The sequence below is a fragment of the Choloepus didactylus genome, chromosome 24, assembly GCF_015220235.1.
Source record: "Choloepus didactylus isolate mChoDid1 chromosome 24, mChoDid1.pri, whole genome shotgun sequence".
Lineage (NCBI taxonomy): Eukaryota > Metazoa > Chordata > Mammalia > Pilosa > Megalonychidae > Choloepus > Choloepus didactylus.
In genome coordinates this window covers 10,567,175-10,592,197 of record NC_051330.1, presented here as the reverse complement: position 1 = coordinate 10,592,197, position 25,023 = coordinate 10,567,175, and positions in this window count along the sequence as shown.

Genomic DNA, 25,023 nt, shown 5'->3' with positions numbered 1-25,023 from the left:
GGGAGAGAACCAGGAGCTGTGGCTGAAGAGGTAAACAGGGACCAACTTTAGCACTGGAGGCCATTGGGGAACGTTAAGAAGGGGAATTGTGCTTGTTTGGATATATTGTGCCCCCCAGAAAAAGCCATGTTCTTTAATACAGTCTTGTGGGGGGCAGACGTATTAGTGTTGATTAGTTTGGAACATTTTGATTGATTGTTTCCATGGAGATGTGACTCACTCAACTGTAGGTGATAAATTTTGATTAGATTATGTCCATGGAGGTGTGGTCCCACCCATTCAGCATGGGTCTTGATTAGTTTACTGGAGTCCTTTAAAAAGAGTCACACACAATTATATAATAATGTACATTACAAGGGGTGACAGTGTGATTATGAAGACCTTGTGGATCACACCCCCTTTATCTAGTGTATGGATGAGTAGAAAAATGGGGATAAAAACTAAGGACAAATGGGGTGGGATGGGGGGATGATTTGGGTGTTCTTTTTTCACTTTTATTTTTTATTCTTGTTCTGGTTCCTTCTGATGTAAGGAAAATGTTCAGAGATAGATTGTGGTGATGAACACATAACTATGTTATCATACTGTGGACAGTGGATTGTATACCATGGATGATTGTATGGTGTGCGAATGTATTTCAATAAAAGAGTCACACAGGCCCAGATGCTTGCTGATGCTGATGCTTAGAGATGCTTGGAGACACAGACAGAAGGATGTTTAGCTAAGAGATGAAACCCAGAGTTTGCCCCAGGAAATGTTGAGACATGCATAGAAAGAAATGTCCTGGGAGAAAAAATCAAGAATGCATAGGAGCTGAAAGAGGAGCAGAACACAACCCAGTATCAGCAGACACCAGCCGTGTGCCTTCACAAGTAACAGAGATTTTCCGGACACCAATGGCCTTTCTTTAGTAAAGGTATACTCATGTTGATGCCTTAACTTGGACATTTTCATGGCCTTCAGGATGTACATTTGTAACCAAATAAACCCCCTTTATAAAAGCCAATCCATTTCTGGTATTTTGCATGACAGCACCATTAGCAAACCAGAACAGATTTTGTTACCAGAGAAGTGGGGTGCTGCTGAATTTGCAAATACCAAATATATTGGAACAGCTTTTTAGATGGATAACAATTGTGAAGAATGTGACAGAAAAGGCCTAGACTGTTTTCAAGAGATTAGTGGTAGAAATATGGACTTGAAAGATACTTCCGACGAGGCCTTAGACAGAAATGTTGAATGTGTCATTGTAAACTGGAAGAAAAGCGATCCTTGCTTTAAAGTGGCAGAGAATTTGGCAAAACTGAGTCCTAGTGTCATATGGAAGGCAGAATTTGAAAGTGATGAGCTGGGATACTTAGCTGAAGAGATTTTGAAACTAAATATCCAAGACACAGCCTGGCTTTTCCTTGCAGCTTATAGTAAAATGCGAGAGGAGAGAGATAAGCTAAGAGATGAACTCTTGGGTTCAAAGAAACCAGAAACTGATGGTCAGGAAAATTCTGGGCTTCCAGAAAGTGAAACCCCAAAGGCTACAGCCCCATGTGCAGATTTAACCAAACCTGGAACCAGCAGCCATTTCAGTACAAGCCAGGATTGGAGATGGAGTTATCCAGAAAGGATTTGTGGAAGGTCCTACTGTCTGACAGTTTTGACCCCTGTATGCTGCGTGCCAAGCCAACAAATTTTTTGCAAAATCTGTATAAACAGAACCACTGCTAATCTGGACTGGAGGGAACAGAGAAGGAACAAATTGAAGGAAAAATTTCTCCAAAGACAAGACCATGAAGTTTGAGGTCTAGAGTCAAGAAAACTTGGGCAAGGAGAACAGAGCAACCCATGCACATGAAAATGGTGAGTTTGCCCTGGAGGTCGAGGGCAGGCCTTCTGCCTAGATGCTCAGGAAGAGTGCTGCTACCCCAGGGCTCAGAGAGGGTGGAGCACATTCCCCGGGGATTGGGGAGAGCCTGGCCTCCACCCCACTGTTCAGAGAGTGAAGAGCCTTTGCCCTGAAGACGCAGAGTCTGGGTGGCACCCTGATGTTTGAGGAGGGTGGGGCTTTGAAGAAGGTGGATATGTTGGAGCACCCACCCCAGCATTTGGAAAGGAAAGGGCCCCTGGAAAGGGTTAGACTCCTGCTCTCTCAAGCCCCAAGGATAAAACATCAATCTATAAATGACTGTCAGACTTTAAAATCTAATGGAGTTTTCCCTGCAGTTTTTAGGAACTGTTTTGGTCCTGTCTGTTTCTCCTTATGACAATGGGAACATTTATCCTATGACTGTCCCTCCTTTGTATATTGGCAGCAGATAACTTGTTCTAAGTTTCACAGGTCCACAGCCAGAGGGGAATTTTGCATTAGGACAGACTATGCCTTTAACCGACTTTGATAAGATCTTGTGCTTACCTATTCATACTGAAATGATTTACGTTTTTTTGATATTGTGATGGGATGAATGTATTTTGTATATGGAAAGAACATGTCTTTTGGGGGTCTGGGGGTGGAATGTGCTGGTTTGGGTATATTATGTCCCCCAGAAAAAGCCATGTTCTTTAATGCAGTCTTGGGGGGACAGACGTATTAGTATTGCTTGAGTGTTTCCTTGGAGATGTAACTCACCCAACTGTAGATGATAACTCTGACTGAATTATTTCCATGGAGGTGTGGCTCCACCCATTCAGCATCGGTTTTAATTAGTTTACTGGAGTCCTATTAAGACAGCCACACAGGCCCAGATGGCTGCTGAAACTGATAGTTGAAGATGCTTGGAGAGGTAGACAGAAGGATGTTTGGAGATGTGAAGCTAAGAGTTGAAGCCCAGTGTTTGCTCCAGGTTATGCTAAGACAGGATCCCCAGGATCTTAGAGAGAAACATCCTGGGAGAAAGAACCAAGAGCACACAGGAGCTGAGAGAGGAGCTGGAACACAACCCAGGATCAGCAGACACCAGCCATGTGCCTTCCCAGGTAACAGAGGTTTTCTGGACACCAACGGCCTTTCTTCAGTGAAGGTGTTATCATTATCATGTTGATGCCTTAATTTGGACATGTTCATGGCCTTCAGACTATAAATTTGTAACCAGATAAATCCCGTTTATAAAAGCCAACCTATTTCTGATATTTTGCATAATGGCAGCATTAGCAAACTGGAATAGGCATGTCATAAAATTTTATTCTGCCTACTATTTGAAGACTGTTTTGGTGGAAAAAACAAGAATGGCAAGAGGTAAGTGAATCAGGAAGCTGTTGTAGTAATCCACCAGCTCCAGAGATGCTGGTAACTTGAACAAAGGTGGTGGCAGTGGAGATGGAGAAGAGTGGATGGTTTTAAGATAAGCAACAGGACGTAGGATGACAGAGAGTGGAAGAGGGGAGTCAAGGAACACCTTCTGGTTTGAAAAACAGATGCGGGTGCTATTTACCAAGATGCAGAGCAACTGGTTTGAAAGGAAGGATCAAGAATTCCATTTTAGATGGTTTATATTTGAGATGCATATGAAACATCCAGGAAGAGATGTTATAAGACAAAGTAATAATCAGACTTGGATTTCAAAAGATATGTCTGAGCTGGAGACATAACTTGAGACTTCTCAGCGTATCAAGGACATTTAAAGTCATGGGAGTGAATGAAGCCACCTAAAGAAAGAGTATAGATGGGAAAGGAAGGGCGGTTAACAAAGAGTTGTGTATGAAGTTAGCCATTCACTTCCCATGTGACCCAGCAATCCCACTTCTAGATATTTCTCCTAGAGAAATGAAAAACTTATGTTTACACAAAATGTATGTGAATATTAATAGCAACATTCTTCATAATCACCCAAAACTGAAGCAACACAAATGACTTGCAATGGGTGAACGGATGAACAAATTGTGGTACATCCATAAGACATAATACTACTCAGCAAAATAAAGGAATGAACCATTGATCCAGATACCAACATGGATGAAGCAAAAATGCAATATGATGCAGGAAAGCAGTAAGGCTCAACAAGTTACCCAGTGCATGAGTCCATCTACGTGGAACTCCAGAAAGGAAAGGGATCAGGAGTTCCAGGAATCAGGGGCAGGGCAGCCCGAGAGAATTCTTGGGGTGCTGGAATTGCCCTGTGTCCTGTTTGTGCTAGTGGTTACAAAAATCATGTATGTGTTAAAACCCATTAACTGTAAACTCTAAAAGGTGAATTTTGCTGTATGTAAAATTTTTTGAAGTATGCTTTAAAAATAGTCAATAAGATCAATCCTAGGAGGCTCTATCTGACTTCTACTGTCAAAGAACCTCAATTTGTAGGCAAGACAGAGCGTATTACTCTAACCTCCGTGCATTATTCTCTGTGCGTTATTTCTTTGTGCATTTGCTATCACCTACCATTAAGAAAATAAGCAGAGAATACACTTTAATTCCCCAGAAGAGGAGATTTCACATCTAGAGATGTGAAACTAAACTATAACTAATGATGGCTTCAGGACTGCTCTAAACCAATAAAATACAAGTGGAAGAAAAATAGTGTCCTTCTCCCTTTATTCTGATGAGCATCAGGCTGCATAGACCCAGCAATAAAACTTTGATACAATCTCATTAAAAAATACTGGGCAAGCTCTTCCATTTAAAACATAAGGGAATTTAAGAAATAAAGGCACATTACGTACATCAACAAAGTACAAATCATCAAGCAAATTCAATTTGTCTTCACTCAACTTTTCCCTTTAAAGCCAAATTACTCATGCAACCCTTCCTATAAAATAAATAATTTTGCTCCAACTGAAAAATGCAATTAGCAATTCTATTTGGTAGTTTAAAATAATAATAATAATAATGTGGTGCTTTCATCTTTATACCTTGGAAAAAGCCATTGCAGATGATTGCTCTAGGAAAGTAAATTCTGAGCCTGGTCCTAAAAGCTATGACCAGGGCATGAGCCAGAACTTGGGAATAGAGAAGCAAGCTGGGGCTCCTTCCTGTGCTGATCCATGTGTCTGCTTTGGAATTATGCTGTGGTCCAAGTTACCTTATCAAACCAACAAAAGCAGGGCCCCAGATGGAAGCAAGGAACCCATCTAAACCACTTTGGACAGAGCTAGTCACAAGACAAATGCTGGCATGAAGAAATAGCTCAATAAGTTTTTTTTTTTTTTTTGCCAATTGACCCCTTAGAGGGGGTAAAACAGCACATCTCATTTTGATAGATCTAGTGATCAGAAAAACGGGGATCCAGAATCTCTACAGTCCAACGCAGCCCAGCCTGCAAAACTCCCTGGCCAGAGACCTCTTCTTGCTACTTGTCTGCTCTCCTCACGGAGCCCCCTCTTTTTCTCCAGCCATTCCTCTACATGAGATTCTGTATCTGTTATATCACTGAAGGAGAGTAGAAGCAAGAAAAACTAGTTACCAACTAGTAAGAAGTCTCCAGGGCCACTAGATTTTTAAGCTCCTCTGGGAATGAGACTGTAGATTTTATTTGAAGTACTTACTGAATGCAAAGATGGTAAAGCAAAAATGCAATGAAAGTAAAAATCTCCCTACTAAGCTTACACTGACATTAGGCCTACCCATTGCCTTCTTTTCATGTGTTTAACTATTAAGAGTAAATCCAGTAATTTACCAATAAGAGAATCAGACGAAAACAAAGATACATGTGCAATGATATTCATCTTAGGATTGTTTAAAATAATGAAAAATTGGAAATAAACTCATACCCATCAACATGGGACTGGTTATTACCAGTAGGATATATCCATACCGTAGATTATGGCACAGAGAAGATTGATTCTCATCTATAACCACTGACATGGCAAGAACTTCATATATATTGTATCATGAGAAAGCTGATGTGCAAAGTAAGACACAATTGGTATCAGCTAGTCTGCATTTGTTCAAAGAGAAATTTGGGAAAGTAAGTTTACTGAAATATTAACAGTGGTTACGAGTCCTTAAATTTTAATTTCTTTAGAATTTTCTGTTTTGCTTGAATTTTCTACATAAATATGTGCTATCTCTATATTTGGAAATAAAGTTGTTTTCATAACTTTAAAGTAAAAGGACAGATTACAGTTTTGATAAAGTACCTCCTAAATGTGTGGCAGGCAGTAGGACAAAGTTCTATGGAAAACCGCAAGGATGGTTAGTAATTTTAGGGGAATTCATGGAACTAGATGAATTCTAGTTTGTATTCATCTTCCTTGAAGATCCCAAATAGTAACCTGCTGAAGAGACCACTGGGGAATAAAGTAAGCACCAAAATGAAGAGCAGGACTTCCAGAAATATCAGTTAAGCTCTTCAACAGATTTCAGATCAATTATCACTTCCTCCAAAGGTTGATCTCCCTAATGGAATCAAATCCCACCATAATTAATACCACTGACCTCTGTGTCTCTTTATATAGCTGGTTAAAATTGCAATGTTACATTTCTTTGAGAGATGTTTTTACTAATATTGGCCAACCCCATAAGAATGTGAGCTTTGTGATGATGTGAAATATTCGTATTTGTGCTCACCATTTCATTCTTCTCATTGGCAAGGTGTTTGTCTCATGCATATTAGGAGCTGAAAAAATATTTTTAATAAATGCATAAAAGCACTGGAACATACATTTTTAATTTAATATTAACACTAGGTTGTGGAAACACAAGATAAATTACCTATTTAGCTTAAAGTTGGATTGTGTACTATTTGATTTGGTTGCATATTCTATAGCAATAAATGACTTAAGATTTTTTTTCTTGACAGTTGTCTCCATTCCCCTGGGATACTCCAAACACTAGAGGAAATACCAGAACACATACAAGGATGTTTCAGACTAAGAAAAGGTAAAACAGCAAAGTCCCTATATTTGGAAGTTTCAGTTTGTTGAGGGTTTTTTTCCCCCACAAGGCACATTGCACATGTGGGCTAACAAATTAGCGTGATTCCAACTGATTACTCATGAAAACACAGTAGGATATATCAAGGTTATTTAAAAAGAGACAAAAGCAAAGCCATGAGAAGGAGTTAGACAACCAGAAATGGTCTCACTTGAGGTTTTCCAGCATCTGAGACATTTTGTCTGCGGCTCAGAATACAGAGGCTTCTAAACACAAGAGTCAATGTGATAGGCATATGTTTTTCCTGCTTTTGAATACCAGGGAGGAAGAGAAAGGGGCAGAGGTTAAATTTGGCTGGTTTTCAAGTACAGAGATGAAGCCTTAGGGAATAATCTTAGAAAGAAGGCTATTATATTGCTAGATGATTGGAAGTATAAAAAACAGAATCAAACAAATTGGGGGAGGATGCAGAAAGTCTGCAGGTTAGCAGTAGAAAACTCTTTTCAACTTAGGGCACCTCACCTCATCTGGTTTGTTTTCTTGACTCCTCTTCCTGACTTCCTCAATTTCTCTTAAAAATCATAGAATTTCAAGATGGTAAGAGATTTCACAAGTTATCTGGTTCAACCACCATCTACTGTTCAAGTGTTTCTACCACCAGACTCAATGTCCCTAAATGCCATTCTGTGCTTGTGCAACACTGGTGCTGGGACACACCTCACCTCATTTGCAGCTCAGCACAATTTAACTAACAGCACAGGAAGACCTATCGTTTATTCCATCAAAGCTGAATTCCTACAGCCTTTTTCAGTTCTACCCTTTGAAGTCACGAAGAATTAGCATCTTCCCTGGTCCACAGGAGTCACCCCGTTCTGAAGCCTTTTGCTTCTCCTTCATCTTTCCCCACAGCCCTTAGTTTCTTCTCTAAGGTAACAGCTCAAGTTTCTTCCATTGCTCCTCATAAACTATGGGTTTTTGTTCTCCACTCTCTTGTCACTGAGCACATCCCAATTCACCTATATTTAAACTCTGAATTTTGCTTGCCTCAGAGGATCTGTACAAACCACAGCAGGATGCTTAGTTCTCTAGTCCTAGAGAAGATGCAGGCTGGAGGTAGATTCTATGCTGAGATCAGACCCCAGGAGCTAAGCCAGTGGGGAGCTAATGAGGAGAAATATTAATCTGAAATAGATAGATGATAGATCGAGAAAGAGATAGATAGATGGTAGATTAGATAGATAGATAGACAGACAGACAGACACAGGCAAGAGAGAAAAAGAGAAGGAACTGTATTCATAAGAAAAGTCAAAATTACCATATCACAGCTAGGAAAAAAAATCCAAGAAACTTGGGGTTCCAGTGCTGAAAGATGACCAGAAGCAATCAATCTGTGATCCAACCCAGATGGTCAAGTACGTGCATGGAGCATGTCCCATAGCAGTTTATGAGTAAGAGATCCACTTCTATGTGCTGCTGATCACGTAATTTGGTCTGGGAGTTTTAGTGACAGTCTCTGCCTCTGTACACACACCCAAATTTCTCTCTAGAAGTTTAGCTTCCCTTTCCTGGAAATGAAACTCTTTTGTTCACAGCGGCTGTCCAGGTTCCTGACACACAGTAAGCACTCAATAAACGTTTATTGAACAAATAAGTGGTTTAGTCAGTAAATGAATGTGTTCACACACACAAGAGGGTGCACTAATGCAAGCAGGACTTTACAATTCAAGGCTTTGAGAAACTTTGACAATGTTGTTTCGCCATCGTGTGGCCTTTTAGGGTATTGCAGCTGAAGGCATGTGGTTGTCCCGTACTTTCAGAACTGTTGGTCATTGTGTTTTCCAATGCAGCTAGCGAAATTAAGTCAGAGACTAAAATGACTTACTCCCCTCGTCCGTTTCTCTCATACCTAACTCTCTGTTTCTTTTTACTCACCTAAGAGTTAGTGCTTCCCTGAGTTTCCCATTTGGTCCTGTGCTTTTCTCATTGTGAAGGTTTTGTTGATCCATTTAACCTGTGTGCTAACAACTCCTAATTCTATATCTCAGTCATAGATCTCTTCTCCAAGCTTCAGACTCTTCATATAAGCACTTAAAGCTACAAGCTACTCTAAATTCTGCTTTAGCCACCTCTCACAAATTTTATTATTATGGCTTTCTTTTTTGTAATACCGATCAAAATATTTTATAATTTCCCTCTTGATTTTATCTTTGGCCCATGAATTATTTAGAACTGTGTTGTTTAACTTCCAGAGAGTTGGGGGGGGGTGGGTTTCCTTTGTTTCTTAAAGTTATTTATTTCTGATTAAATTCCACTGTGTTCATACAGCACCTGTTGCAAGATTTCAGTCCTTTTAAATTTATTGTCTTGTTTTATGTTCCAGCATATTGCCTCTCTTGGTGAATGTACCATGTTCACTGGAAAATAATGTATATCCTGCCATCACTGGCTGTAGTGTTCTGAAAATATAATTAGATCGAGGTGGGAGATAATGTTCGGATCTTCTGTCTTTACTGATATTTTTTGTCAATTTGTTTTATAACGTGCTAAAAGAGGTATGTTAAAAACCCCTACTACAGAAGTTTAGAGTCATGTATGTCAACAGAAAGAAAGTTGGAGGTTAAACATGAGAATGTATAACACAGTGAATTTTATGGTGGACAAGGTCCGTGATTAACTGTAAAACTATTTAAAAGTTCTTTCATGAACTAGAGCAAATGTACAACACTATTACAAAGAGTTATTAACAGAGGGCTATATGGAAAAAAATTTTAACTATTGCAAACTATGGACTATAGTTAACAGTTATATTTTAAACTCCTTCATCGACAGTAACAAATGTACTCACACCAATACTATGGGTCAATAATGGAAGAAGGTGAATAAAGGGTATGGGAGGATTTGGGCTTTTTAAAATGTTTATTTCCTTTCTGGAGTAAGGAAAATATTCTAAAATTGATCATGGTGATGTATGCACAACTATGTGATGATACTGTGAGTCAGCGATTGTATACTTTGGATTTTTTTGTATGGAGTGGGAATATAGCTCAATAAAATTGCATTTAAAAACCCTAATTGTGGAGATGTATAGACTACAAGTCCAAGTGAGGTTGAAACTGTCCACGTTCAAACTTTGGCTCTGTTTGCTCCTGGGTTCCCTCCACAATCTTGGCCCCAGGATCTTCTTTTGTTGGTTCCTTTGGACAATAAAAAGAAATGTCTACCAGCCACTTATGCTACTGCTCCACTATGCAGCTCCACAAGTGAACCCATACTTGGAAGAGAGCTGCCAGAGAAAAGAGAAAAAAATTTAAAAGGAAACTCACTCAATTTCATGTAGTTTTTCCAAGTTATTTTCCCCTTCACAATCTACCTATTTTTTAAAAGTCGCATACACACAAGTCAAAAATTCCCATTTTAACCTCTTCCAAATGTATGGTCCAGTGGTATTCTCAGATGCCTATCTTTTGCATTTTCTCAGAGGTTTTAGATTAAACCATAAGGAGAATAGGGTGAGTAGTTATGCCCTGATAAAGCAGAACACCCATAAAGAGATCTATCCTAAGAGAATTGCCACTACAGGACTTGTTTGGGAACTCCCTGGAAAAGGCCCATTCACAGGGCTTATCTTTATTTGACCTTACTGAGAGTTTCTCAATGAGAATAACCCTATATTCAAGGTATTTGCCAAAAACAATCAACAAACAGTGGCAATTGTTTAACATCATAACTGCCTTAGGTGCTAACACCACTTGGAGAACACAAGAGCCTTGCCAAAAAAATAAAAAAGAAAATCTTGGGAATGAGATTTTTTATTGGACTTTGAAAAGATCTAACATATTACTGAGAATCTTGAAGCTCACATATAGGTACAGAGCTTGTTAATGTCAAAGAAAGAACTGTGAAGGCCCTAATTGCTCACCTTGGTCTGGTTTTCAAGTTCTGTACAAGCAGAAAATGAAAGATAAGGCACAATTGTAAACTACCAAGGTGTTGAAGGCATGCCTCAAAACACACAGAACCTCGCAGCAAAGGTCGAGAGACTTACTGACTCAAGATTTTGAAAGGAGTTTCAGTTCAGTCATTGGTTAAAAACTAAAATAACAGAGCAGAGACTTCAGTGGCCTCAAACAGCAACAAACCCTGGAACAAGAGAGGTATCTGATTATTAGAGTTGCCAAATTATATTTAAAATATCTAGTTTTCAAGAAAAAATTATGAGACACACAGCAAGAAGAAGAAAGTATGGCCCATACACAGGAAAAAGAAATCAATAGAAATTGCCCCCAAAGAAGCCCATTTGTTTAATTTACTAGACAAGGTATTTAAATATTGCAAATATATTCAAAGAAGTAAAGGAAACTATATTCAAATAACTAAAGGAAAGTATGAGAATATGTCACTAAATAGAGAAAATCAATAAAGATATTGAAATTACACAAACAAACCACTTAGAAATTCCAGAGTTCAAATAGTGCAAAACAAAGAAAAAAAAATTCACTTGAGGAGCTCAATATCAGATTTGAGCCGGCAGAAAAGAGAATCTGTGTATTTGAAGATATGTTCATTGGGATTATCCACTCTGCAGAATAGAATGATAAAAGAATGAAGATAAATGAACAGATCCTCAGAGACCTGTGGGATGTTGTCAAGAATAACAACAAAGCATAACAGGAGTCTCAGTAGTAAAGAAGAGAGAGAAAGGGAAGAAAGAATATTTGAGGTATTAAAGACTAAAAATTTCTCATATATGACAAAAAATATTAATCTCCATATCCAAGAATCTTAACAAACTCCAAGTAGGGTAAACTTGACTACATCCACACTGAGACACATCATAATCAAATTGTCAAAAGACAAAGACAAATGGAAAATCTTGAAAACAGCAAGAGAAAAACAATATATCACATACAAGGGATCCTCAGTAAGGTTAACAGCTAACTCTGTTCAGAAACTGTGGGGACCAGGGAGCAATGGAATGACCCATTCAAGGTGCTGAAAGACATGCTAATCAAGAATTCTATAACCAGCAAAACTATCCTACAAAAGATGAAGGGAAAGTTAAAATATTCCCAAAATAACTGAAACTGAGAAAAATTATCATTATCAGAACTGATCTACACAACATACTAACAGGAATTCTTTAGGCTGAAGTGAAAGGACAGTAGATAATAACTCAAATCCACACAAAGCCAAAAAGAGCACAAGTAAGGGTTATGACATAGGTAAATGTAAGGGACAGTATGAATACATTATTGTCCACATATCACTTTTTTCCTCCTATCTGATTTAAAACACAATTTCAACAAAGCAATAATTATCAAATGGTGTTTATGGATTTATAATGTATAAATATATAATTTGTATGACAATAATAGGACAAAGGACAGGGAAGAGAATGGAACTACATTGGATCAAAGTTCTTGCATATTATTGAAATTCAGTTGGTATTACTCCAAACTCAATTGTTTTAAGATGTCAATTGGAATCACCAGTGCAACCACTAAAAAAAAACTCAAAAATATAATAAAAGAAACAACATGGGAATTATAGTGGTGCAATAGAAAATATATATTTAACACAAAAGAAGGCAGAAATGGAGAAATAGAGAAATAAAAAGGATATGTGGAACAAAAGCAAAATGTTGATATAAATCCTCATTTCAATTTCAGTAATTTCATGAAACATCAATGAATGAAACTCTTCAATCAAGAGGCAGAGATTGGTAGAATATATATAAACACAAAATATGATCCAACTATATGCTGTCCACCAAAAGACACATTTTATATTTGAAGACACAAAAAAGTTGACAGTAAAAGGATGGAAAATGATATAACACGAGACCAGTAACCAAGATAGCTGGAGCAGCTGTACTAAGATCAAACAAAATAAACCTTGAGGCAAAAAAAATTACTACTAGAAACAAAGAAAGACATTTATCATGATAAAAGCTGGTCCATTAGGAAGACACAGTGATTATAAACATATGCACCTACCAACAGAGCCCTCAAATACATAAAGAAAAAACTAACAGAACTGAAGGGAGAAATTAGACAATTTAACAAAAATAGCTATTGTTTTAAATATTCCACTTTCAATAATCAATAGAACAACTAGCTAGACAGAAGACTGATGAGAAAACAAAACATTGAACAACAGCATATACCAAGTGGACCTAACATACAAGAATAGAACAATCTAACCAACAACAGAATACTTATTCTTCTCAAGTACAATGGAACGTTCATAAAGTATGTTCTCTGAACACCATGGAATTGAATTAGAAATTAATAACAGAAGGAAATGGGAAATTCACAAATATGTGAAAGCTAAACAACACACCCCTAAATAACCAATGGGTCAAAAAAGTGCTAATCACTTAGGAAATTAGAAATTACTTTAATATGAATGTAAATGAAACACAACATACAAAAACTTTGGGGATGTAGCTAAAGCAGTGTAAAAATTCAGAGTAAAAATTCAGAGTTTTTATATTTTTTTTAAAGATTTCAAATTAATAACATAATTTTTCACCTTACAAAAAAAAAGAAAAAGAAGAGAAGAGCAATCTAAGCTAAAATCAAACAACAGGAAAGGAATAATAAAGATTATATATCAGAAATAAACAAAATTGAAAATGGAAAAATAACAGAGGAAATCAGTGAAACCAAAGTTTGTTCTTTGAAAAGATTGACAAAAATGATAAATCTTTAACTCAAATGACCAATTAAAAAAAAAAGAAAACACTGAAATTCCTAAAATCAGGAATTAAAGTGGGGACATTACAAGTGACTTTCAGAAATAAAAAGGATTATATAGAAATATTATAAACAGCAATATTGCCACAAATTGGGTTAACTAGATGAAATGGACAAATTTCAAGAAAGGCACAAACTACAGAAAGTGACTCAAAAAGAAATGGAAAATCTGAATAGACATAAAAAGGAAAGAGAAGAAATTAGTAATTTTAAAACTACCCACAAAGAAAAGCCCAGGCCCAGATGGCTTTACTAGTTAATTGTACAAAGCATTTGAAGAAAAATTAATACCAACCTTTCACAAACTCTCCCAAAGAGTTGAAAATGAAGGAACAGTTCTCAACTCATTATATTAGACTGGAATTATTCTAACACCAAAATCATACAAAGACATCACAAGAAAAGAAACCTATAGACCAATGTCCTTTTTGAATATAAACATAAAAGTCCTCCATAAAATTCAGCAAACCTAACACAGCAACATATCAAAACAATGATACAACATACCAAGTGGAAAGTACTCTAGGAATGCAGGGTTGGGTTAACATCTGAAACCCAATCAAGGTTATACACCATATTAATAATATAAAGGACAAAAACCACCTGATCATCTCAATAGACACAGAAAAACATTTAACAAAATTCAACACCTTTTCCTGATAAAAACACTCAACAAACTAGGAATAAAGAAGGGAACTTCCTCAACTTGGTAAGAGTCAACACCATATGTAGTGATAAAAGACTGAATGTTCTTCCTCTAAAAGATCAAACTGAGGATGTCCAATCTCACCTTTTCTATTCAAGATTGTACTGGGGGTTCTAGCCAGATCAATTAGGCAAGAAAAAGAAACAAACAGTGCCCAGGTTAGAAAGGAAAAAAGCAAAATTATCACTATTTGCATATGGCATGATTTTGTATATAGAAAATGCTAAGGAATTCTCATAAAAACTAATAAGCAATCTGCGCAATGTTGCAGGATACAAGATCAATATGCAAACATAATATTTCTAAATTAAATATTGAATGTTAAAACATATATAATAAATACGATACAAAAAATCCTATAAAAATATTCGATATTTCTACCAATGAGCAATCTGAAAATGAAATTAAGAAAGTACTTCCATTTACAACACTGTCAGAAAGAATAAAATACTTAGGAATAAGTTTAATAAAAGAAGTGTAAGACATACACTAAAAACTACAAGACATTGTGGAAAGAAATTGAAGAAGACCTAAATAAATGAAAAGAAACCCGTATTCATGGATCAGGGTCTTAATATTGTTAAAATTACAATTCTCCTCAAATTAATATAAAGATTTGATGCAATCCCTATTAAAACCTCAGCTGCATTTTCTGGGTAGAAATTTGACAATCTGATCCTAAAATTCATATGGAAATGCAAGTGTTTTATTTCCTAGGTTGCTGAAAGCAGAAATCATGAAATGGGTTGACTTAAACAATGGGAAATAATTAGCTTACAGTTTGGGGGGCTGAGAACATGTCCAAACCAAGTCATCATCAAGGTGATGCTTTCTTCCTGAAGACTGGCTGCTGGTGATCCTTGGCTCTTCTGCCACGTGGAAAGGGCCATGGCAGCATCTGTTGGTCTCTCTTCTCTTCTGGGTTCCTTTGCTTTTAGCTTCTTGCTTCTGTGGCTTTCTTTTTATCTCTCTGTATTCAATCTGTTTGTAAAGGACTCCAATAATAAGATTAAGACCCATTCTGACTGAGGTGGGTCATACCTTAACTAAAGTAGCCTCATTGCCACTTACAATGGGTTCTCACCCACAGGAATGAATTAACTTTAAGAACATGATTTTGGGCACTACATACAGCTTCAAACCACCACAGCAAGTTACCCAGAATAGCCAAGCAATCTTGAAAAAGAAGAACAAATTTGGAGGGCTCACAATTCCCAATTTTAAGACTTACTGAAGAACTGCAGTAATTAAGACAGTGGTACTGGCATGGGATAAACACACAGTAAATGGAATAGAATTGAGAGTCAAGAAATAAACCCTTACATTTATCGTCCATTGATTTTTTTTTATTGAGATTGTTCACATACAATACAATTATACAAAGATCCAAAGTGTACAATCAATTGCCCCGGTACTATCATACAGCTGTACATCCATCACTATAATTAATTTTTTTTTCAATTTTTAGAACATTTTCATTGCTCCAGAAAAAAATGAAGACAAAAAAAGGAAACTCAAATCCTCCCATACCCCTAACCATCCCCCCTCCTTGGTTGACTCACAGTATTGGTATAGTATATCTGTTAACTGTTGATGAAAGAATGTTAAAATACTACTAACTGTAGTATATAGTTTGCAATAGGTATATTTTTTCCCTATATGCCCCTCTATTATTAACTTCTAGTTATATGTCATACATTTGCTCTAATTCATGAGAGAGATTTCTAATATTTGTACAGTTAATCACGGACATTGCCCACCACAAGTTTCACAGTTTTATACATTCCCATCTTTTAACCTCCAACTTTCCTTCTGGTGACATACATGACTCTGAGCTTCCCCTTTCCACCACATTCACACACCATTCAGCACTGTTAGTTATTCTCACGATGTGCTACCATCATCTCTGTCCATGGTCCATTGATTTTTGACAAGGATTCCAAGACACCGAAATGTGGAAAGATTAATGTTCATCAAATTGTGCTGAGATATCTAGCTATCCACGGGAAAAAGAATGAAGTTGGACCCCTACCTCCTACCATTCACAAACATTGACTCAAAATGGATCATAGAACTAAATGTAAGTATAAAACCCTTAGAAGAAGAGATAGAAGTAATCTTCATGGCTTTGGCTAGCCAGTGGTTTCTTAGATGTGACACCCAAAACACATGGCCAAATAAAAAATGCATAAATCAGACTTCATTAAAATTAAAAACTTTTGTGCCTTAAAAAAACAACATCAAGAAAGTGAAAAGTTAATCCACAGAATGACAGAAAATATTTGCACATCATTTATCTGATCAGGGACTTTTATCCAGAATATAAGGAGAACTCAACAATAAAAAGACAAATACACCAATTTAAAAATGAGCAAAGTAATTGAATGGACATATCTCCAAAGATATAAAAATGTCACACATTAAAAGCTGTTTAACATCATTAGTCATTAGGTGAATAAAAATCAAAAGCAGTTTGAGATACCACTTTGTATCCGCTAGGATGGCTAAAATAAGAAAGAGAGACAATAAGAATTGCTGACAAGGATGTGGAGAACTTGGAACCCTTTTACACTGCTGTTGAGATTGTAAAATGGTGCAGCAACTTTGGAAACCTTTTGGCAGTTCCTCAAAATGTTAAATGTAGAGACACCATATGACCCAGCAATTCCACTACTAGGTTTGTATCCAAAAGAAATAAAAACATATGTCCACACAAAAACTTTTACTTGAATGTTCATATTAACCAAAAAGGGAAACAACACAAATGTCCATCTACTGATCAATGGATAAACAACATGTGGTATAGACATATCATGGAATAGTATTCAGCATGCTAAAACGTGGATGAACCTGGAAAACAGTTTGCCAAGTGAAAGAAGTCAGTGGTAAAAGAGCATAGATTACATGATGCCGTTTATGTGAAATGTCCAGAAGAGGCAAATCTATGAGACAGAAAGTAGTTGCCTGGGGCAAGGTGGAAAGGGGATGGAACTGTTGGTTTAAGGTTTCTTTTGGGGCTGATGAAAATATCATAAAATTAGATAGCTGTGATGATTGCACAACTTTGCAAACACTGAAAACACTGAATATGCACATTAAAAGGGTGGAATTATGATATGTTAATTTTATCTAAATAAATATGCTATTTAAAAATTAGGTAGCATTTTTTTGACCTATCAGACTTGTACAAGTTTGATAATATATGTGCTAATGAGGGTGTAAGTGCCATCTATGCTGAAGATGGTTGTATAAATTGGTACAACCTCTTTCAGGAAATATTTTACAGCTTCTGTCAACATTTAATATGCATATACCCTTTGATCCAGAATTTCCAATTCTAAGAATATGTTCTACCGGTATATTCAAATAGGTATCCAAAAGAGCTGGTATGATCTATCAGGTATATTGTTGGGCTGGCAAAATTTGAATAAGGCTTATGGAAGATGCTAATATTAGGATAAGCTTGGAGAAGAATGTATGGGAATTCTCCATACTATTTTCATAGCATTTTTGTTAAGTCCAAAATTATTTCAAAAAAAGTTAAAAAAAAAAGCAATATCACATATAGCTTTGGAAAAAAATACATATGCTGCCAAATATAGTTCTGTCTAGAAATAAACACCAAATTCAGAAGAATGATTCATGTGGTCATGAGAATGCAAAACAGAGAGATATATGTGTAGAGATGACTTTAACTATATTTGCCACATTTGGTTTTTTTAAGCTAAGTGAACACTATTCATATGTTAGTCACATTATTCTTTGAAATTTTTATATAACATAAAATAAAAATATTTATAAATATAAATAAAAATTTATATATAATAAATTATTAAAAGGAAAATGCACAGATAAAATACAATGCAAAAAAAATGTTACAGTCGATTTCACGAGTCTGTGAATTCTCCCTGAAACCATCTGTGGACCCAGGGTTAAAGCCTTTGGCTTCCAGGATTTTCTAGTATTAGAAAACCCATTGAGTCCTCAGAGATACTTTTTACTCCACCTCTGGGGATTGTTTACAAAGACACAGGAAGGTATCTCTGCCAGGTTGCTCATCTGCCTCTAGGATGGAAGAGATTCCAATAGAATAGCAAAAGAAGTAGAATCCTTCAAGACCCTTTGTCCCGAGGCGAGAGGTGTTCTCCTTTTTCACAGAGAGATGCCCATCCACCAGGTGAGGGAACTACAGTGAGTGTCTCCGTGGGCTTTGGCACAACTGTGCAAACTATTTTTGTCAGCATTGATGACTCATAGCTTCAGCTGAAAACAGTGGCCAGTCCCTAGCAACGATGCATCTTTTTTTTCCCAAATATTTCCAGCTTCTCTGGATTCCTATGGAGACTGTTATTTTCTTCTTGCTTCAATCTTTATGTAACAGAGCACAAAATCTTCACAGCTTTTGCTCTATGGAATCGAAAAGGGTACATGTGGATGGAACCAAAATAAAAGCAAAGAAACACTTGTGGCCCCAGATGTTACAAGTAGCCAGATCACGTTTGTGCTTTTTTTGAACCATAAGGGAGAACTTACCAGGAATAGTCTTAGCTTCGTCTCAGCTTTTATTAATCTCTTCTTGTTCTCCAAAAAACAGCATAAGGTCAACATAGTCTCCTGGGTCTTGATGCTAATAGAGCAAGATTACCAGAGACAACTACTTGGCAGGTGAATGCAGACAAGCAGAAGAGAACCAAAGCTGTTTCCTAGCAATCCTTCTTTATCTTTGATTATATGGATTTGCTTCCACACTGAGCTCTCACCTTACTGAGCAGCATTCTGCTCGATGGGCCGTTGCCCCCAACTTGAAGTACTCTCTCTTCCCTTGTCTGTTAGTCCATCAGCACTGATTTATTTTCTCTCTGCATGCCACTTCTCTCGGCTCCTTTGCTAAGTGCGCCTCCTCTTTCTGATCTGTACATGCCTCTGATTTCCGTACTGGGCCCTCTTACCTGCTTTTTTCTCACCTTCTGCCCATCTCACCTCATTCTTTGACTTTATGTCCCATCTATGTCCAAACAATTCCCAAATTTATATGTCCACCCAGACTTCTTTGATTTGACTGGTTATTTGACAAATCCATTTAAGAATTGCACAATTAAATCAAATTTTTGTAGAATTCTTTTTAGAGAAGCTGTAAGTTTACAGAAAATCATGCATAAAATACAGAGCTCCCATATACCACCCAATTATTAACACCTTGCATAATTGTGTCACATTTGTTCCAACTGATGAAAGAACGTTATTGTAATTGTACTATTATCTATAGTCCATGGTGTACATTATGGTTCACTGTTTGCATTGTACAGTACTATGGTATTTTGGTTTATATAAAAGTGTTTATTCTATAAATATATATTCAATCTAAAAATGCTTCTTTTAACCTCATTCAAATATATAATTCAGTGCTGTTAATTACATGCACAATGTCATGCTATCACCACCATCCATTCCCAAAACCTTTCCATCACCCCAAAAACTTTTCCATCACCCGAAACAGAAATGCTGTTTAATTTAAGCATTAAATTAGTACTTAAACTGTATAGAGTTTTATCATACTTGATGTCTAAAATGAAGTCTTGTTCTTTCCCCTAATCCTTTCTCCAGCAGTGTTCCCTATCTCAATAAATTACGCGACTATCTATCTTCTTGCTCAAACAGAGAAGGGTGCTATTCTTAACTCTTCATTAGCCCCTGCCCCTCATAGCCAGCAAATCTTGTTCATTCTGTTGCTGAAACAGATCTCTCTTATTTTTCTGGTGTTCCAAGATTCCTTGGTACAGCAGACGTAGATAACATCGACACCTGAGCACCAAGCAGAGAGTTCATATGGTGTGGGAGCACAGAGGAATATTTCCATTCACGTCACTTTACTACAGAGAGCAGAGACTAATGACTATGGTGGCAATATCTAAAAGTCATCAGTGGCATTGAGAGTGGGGTGGAGAACAACTGTCCATGGGCTACAGTTGCAGGCACCATTTGCCCAGGTAGACTGCCAAGAGCTTGACTCAGGAGAGTTGATGCGTCTTTCTTCCTTAGCAGTTTACTTAGAGATGAATAAGTAGAGCGAACAGAGAGGGAAAACTGGGGTTCCTGGAGCAGATGGGGCTTCAAGAAGAACTGCGTTGTGTTGTCATGGAGCACAACATCCTTCACTGTCTTCCCCCAAGCCCAGGGGCCTGGGAGACAAGTGTTGCAGCTGTTTTTCCAGTTACTTGGATCAACTTTCTACCTCCTCCCCTTGCCTGGAGCATGAGGGCTCTGTGAAAATCAACACCTTCCTTAAGCAGCTCCATTGAATAAGTCTCCTCATGATTTCACATCTCATCATACAAACTTTTCATAGGAGCAAAGGAACGTGAACAATTTAGAAATGAAATATTTCTACAACGTTCCTAGGCACAAAATTGGAAATAAAAAAAGTTGAGTCATGGCTAGAAACACAGTGATACATGACGTATACCAAATCTTAAGGAAGAGAGAGAAGCAGTAATTGAAAACAGGGGACTCTAGGGCTGAGGACAAGGGACAGAAACAGCAGGCTGGGTGAGCACTGAGACATGGGAAGTCACCCCGATGGTCTGTCTTTGTGGGTTATGAGGTCCGTCAGCCTAGAGGATACATGGTAGTTAAAGGATCAAGTTCATGCGGTGTCAGAACTCTCCATACTTGCTGCTTGCTAAACATTTTCCAAAGGGAAGCTTTAGGTTTAGAGAAAGAGGAGATCAGGACTGCATCTATTAGGTGTGTGACCTTAAGCAAATGACTTGCTATCACTGGAATGTGTTTTCCTTATTGGTAAAGTGGGGCTGAGGAGAGGAAACACTGAGTTCTTACCTCGCGAGGTTCTTATAAGGATCAAATACACTTGCACTCATGCAAATACACACACATATGTATATGTGCATGTATGTAAATGTGTAAGTATATGTTTATGTATATGTATATGTTTATGCATATGTATATGCACATGCATATGCATATGTAAAGTGATTATCCCCTTGTCCACTTCCTTAGCCTCCTGTTTCCCACGATGTCAAGTTTCACCCAGTCACCCACATAAGCATAGTTGGAGAAGAACAGCCCCAGAGGCTCCTGCTCCATCCTGACTTAAGGGAAAAATCCTCTGAAAAGGCTTCACCCCCCGTTAGTTGCCACACCACCCACTGTGGGTGTTAAAAGAAATAAAACAAAATAGAATTGCTATTAAACAGAGTAGGGAGGTCATTCTGGAAGTTACTCTTAGGCAGATCTCAGCCAGAGATCACAAACCACCAAAGAATGCAAACCCTCAAGCCACAATGTTCCTCAAAAACCCAAGGACCTCTGGACCATAAAACAAACCCCAAGATAAAGAACTCAGTTAACTATCTAACCTGAAGGACAATCAGAAGACCCCAAGTATCCAACAACTACAAAAAAACTTGTCTAATCTTTTCCTTTAAAAACCCTTGGCTGGCTTCTCTCTCTAACTAAGCCACCTCAGCTGGTGATCTCACTGCCTTCCCCCCTACATGGGACCTGACTCCCAAGGGTGTAAATCTCACTGGCAATGCAGGATATGACTCCTGGAAATGAATCTGAACCCGGCATCGTGGGATTGAGAACATCTTCTTGACCAACAGGGGGATGTGAAATGAAACAAAATAAAGTTTCAGTGGCTGAGAGATTTCAAATGGGGTTGAGCGGTCACTCTGGTGGACATTCTTACGCACTACATAGATAACACTTCTTAGGTTTTAGTGCATTGGAATAGCTAGAAGTAAATACCTGAACCTATCAAACTGCAAACCCAGTAGTCTTGACTCCTGAAGACGACTGAATAACAATGTAGCTTACAAGGGGTGACAGTGTGATTGTGAAAACCCTGTGGATCACACTCCCTTTATCCAGTGTATGGATGGATGAGCAGAAAAATGGGGACAAAAACTAAATGAAAAATAGGGTGGGATGGGGGGATGATTTGGGTGTTCTTTTTTATTTTTATTTTTTATTCTTATTCTGATTCTTTCTAGTATAAGGAAAATGTTCAGAAATAGATTGGGGTGATGAATGCACAACTATATGATGGTACCGTGAACAGTTGATTATACACCATGGATGAATGCATGGTGTGTGACTATATCGTAATAAAACTGAAAAAAAAAAAAACCTTGGCTGGAAATGTCAAGATGGGACATGATTTGGGTTGCTCCCTGAATCTGAGCTACCCAAATGGCAATTTTAAGACCCCAAATATATGCCTTTGTTGCCTGGCAGCTGAGTTTGTTATTTCTTGGTTGACATAGGGAAGAACAGTTGACAGTGTGTCCACACCATCCAGCTTGAACTGACTGCCCACCTTCCCCTGATAGGTGATCATAACTAGTCCTGTCATCACACATGACCCGGTTCACTCCAGTCACCCCATATCATCATCACAACCCAGACTCAGCTCTACCCTCTTCTATGCATTCCTCCATCTGCCCTAGTGTAGCATCCTCCCAAACTCTCTCACTGTGCATCTGAAAACTCCCTTTTTAGTTGGAAATTTCCCAGCATTATTGAACTATAATTAACTTCTAGTAAACTGCACATATTTAAATTGCGTAATTTGATGAGTTTTGACATATGTGTACAGGCGTAACTCAGAGATATTGCAGGGTGGGTTCCAAACCACCACAATAAAGCAAGTATCGCAATAAAATGAGTCACAAATTTTTTGATTTCCCGGTGCATGTAAAAGTTATGTTTACACTATACTGTAGTCTATTAAGTGAGCAATAGCATTATGTCTAAAAAATGTATATACCTTAATCTAAAAATACTTTATTGCTAAAAAAAATGCTAACCATCATCTGAGCCTTCAAAGAGCCATAATCTTTTAGCTGGTGGAGGGTCTTGCCTCAATGTTGATGTCTGCTGACCGATCAGGGTGGTGGTGGCTGAAGGGTGGGGTGGCTGTGGCAATTTCTAAAAATAAGACAGCAATGAAGTTTGCCACATTAATTGACTCTTCCTTTCATTTGAACACTTAGAAGCAATTGCAGTGTTATTAACTGTACTAATTTCAATGTTGTTGTGTCTCATGGAATAAGGAGGTCTGAGAAGAAGGAGAGAGATGGAATTGCCAGATCAAGTTCACCATCTTATATGGGCGTGTTTCATGGTGGCCGAAAACAATTGCAACAGTAACATCAAACATCACTGATCACAGATCACCATAACAGATATAGTAATAATGAAAAAAGTTTGGGATATTGCAAGAATTACCAAAATATGATACACAGATATATATGAGCACATCGGTGTTGGAAAAATGCTGCCAACAGACATGCTCAACTTGAAAGGATTGCCACAAACTTTCAAACTGCAAAATATGCATTATCTGCAAAGCTCAATAAAGCAAGGTATGCCTATACTCCCCTGAAATCATCACCACAATCAAAGTAATGAACATATCCATCATGCCCAAAAGTTTCCTCATGCCCTTTTGTGTTGCATCTCTCCTTCCTAACTTCCATTCCATGTGCAACCACAAATGAGCTTTCTGTAACTATATATTAGTTTGTATTTCATACAGTTTAATATAAATGGAAGCCTGCAGTATGTACTTTTTATGGTCTGGCTTCTTTTACATGGTGTGATTATTTTGAGTTTCTTCCATGTTGTTGCACTTATCAGCAGTTTGTTCCTTGTTATTATTATTGAATAGCATTCTGTTGAGTCAGATATACCAAAATGTGCTTATCCATTTATGTCTTGATGGACACTGGACTGTTTTTAGTTATCGGATATTACAAATAAAGCTGCTATGAAGTTTGTAGGTGAGTTCTCCTAAGTTTCTAGGAATGGAAAGTCTGGGTCATATGGTAAAGCTCTGTTTAATTTTTTAATAAACTACCAAAAGTTTTGTAGTTGTACAATTTTACATTCTTACCAGCAGTATGTGAGAGTTCCCAAGTTCTATGTCTATGGTCAGTTTTTCACTTTTAGCTGTTCTAGTAGGTGTGTAGTAGTATCTCATTATGGCTCCAATTTGCACTTTCTAATGATTAATGATACAGAGCATCTTTTCATTTGCTTATTTATTTATAGGTCTGATTTTCTCAAATGTGCTTTCAAATCTTCTGCCCATTTTTATTTGGCTGTTTGTATTCTTAAAATTGGGCAGTAAAAGTTCTCTATATATTGTACGTATAAGCCCTTCATTGAATATATATTTACAAATATTTTCTCCCAGTGTGTGGCTTTCCTTTCCATTTCCATAACAGTATATTTTGAAAAGCTAAAGTTTTGATTTTTGAGGAAGTCAAATTTACTATTTTGTCTTTTATTTGTTTATGACTTGGGGTCATTTTAAAGAAATTTTTGCCTAACCCAAGGTCACCAAGATTTTTCCTCTGTTTTCTTCTAGAAGTTTTATAGTTTTATCTCTTACATTTGGATCTATGATCTATTTCAAGCTGAGTTTTTAAATGGTGTAAGATAAGAGTATAAGTTCATTTTGCTTCATATAGCTATTAATTTCTAGTAGATTGTAATAAGTTAAATATGTGTAGTAAGAAACCTAGGGAAAATACTATATAAATAAAAAATAAGTAACTTAAGTCATTAGAATGGATAAAACAGAATTTTTACTACATTAAAAATTAATCAAAATAAGACAGAAAAAAGAGGAAAAGAGAAGGAAAAATAGTCTACAAGAAGGCAGATTTAATCCAATATTTCAATAATTACATTAATGAAATGTCTCAAACATTTCAATGAAAACGCAAAGC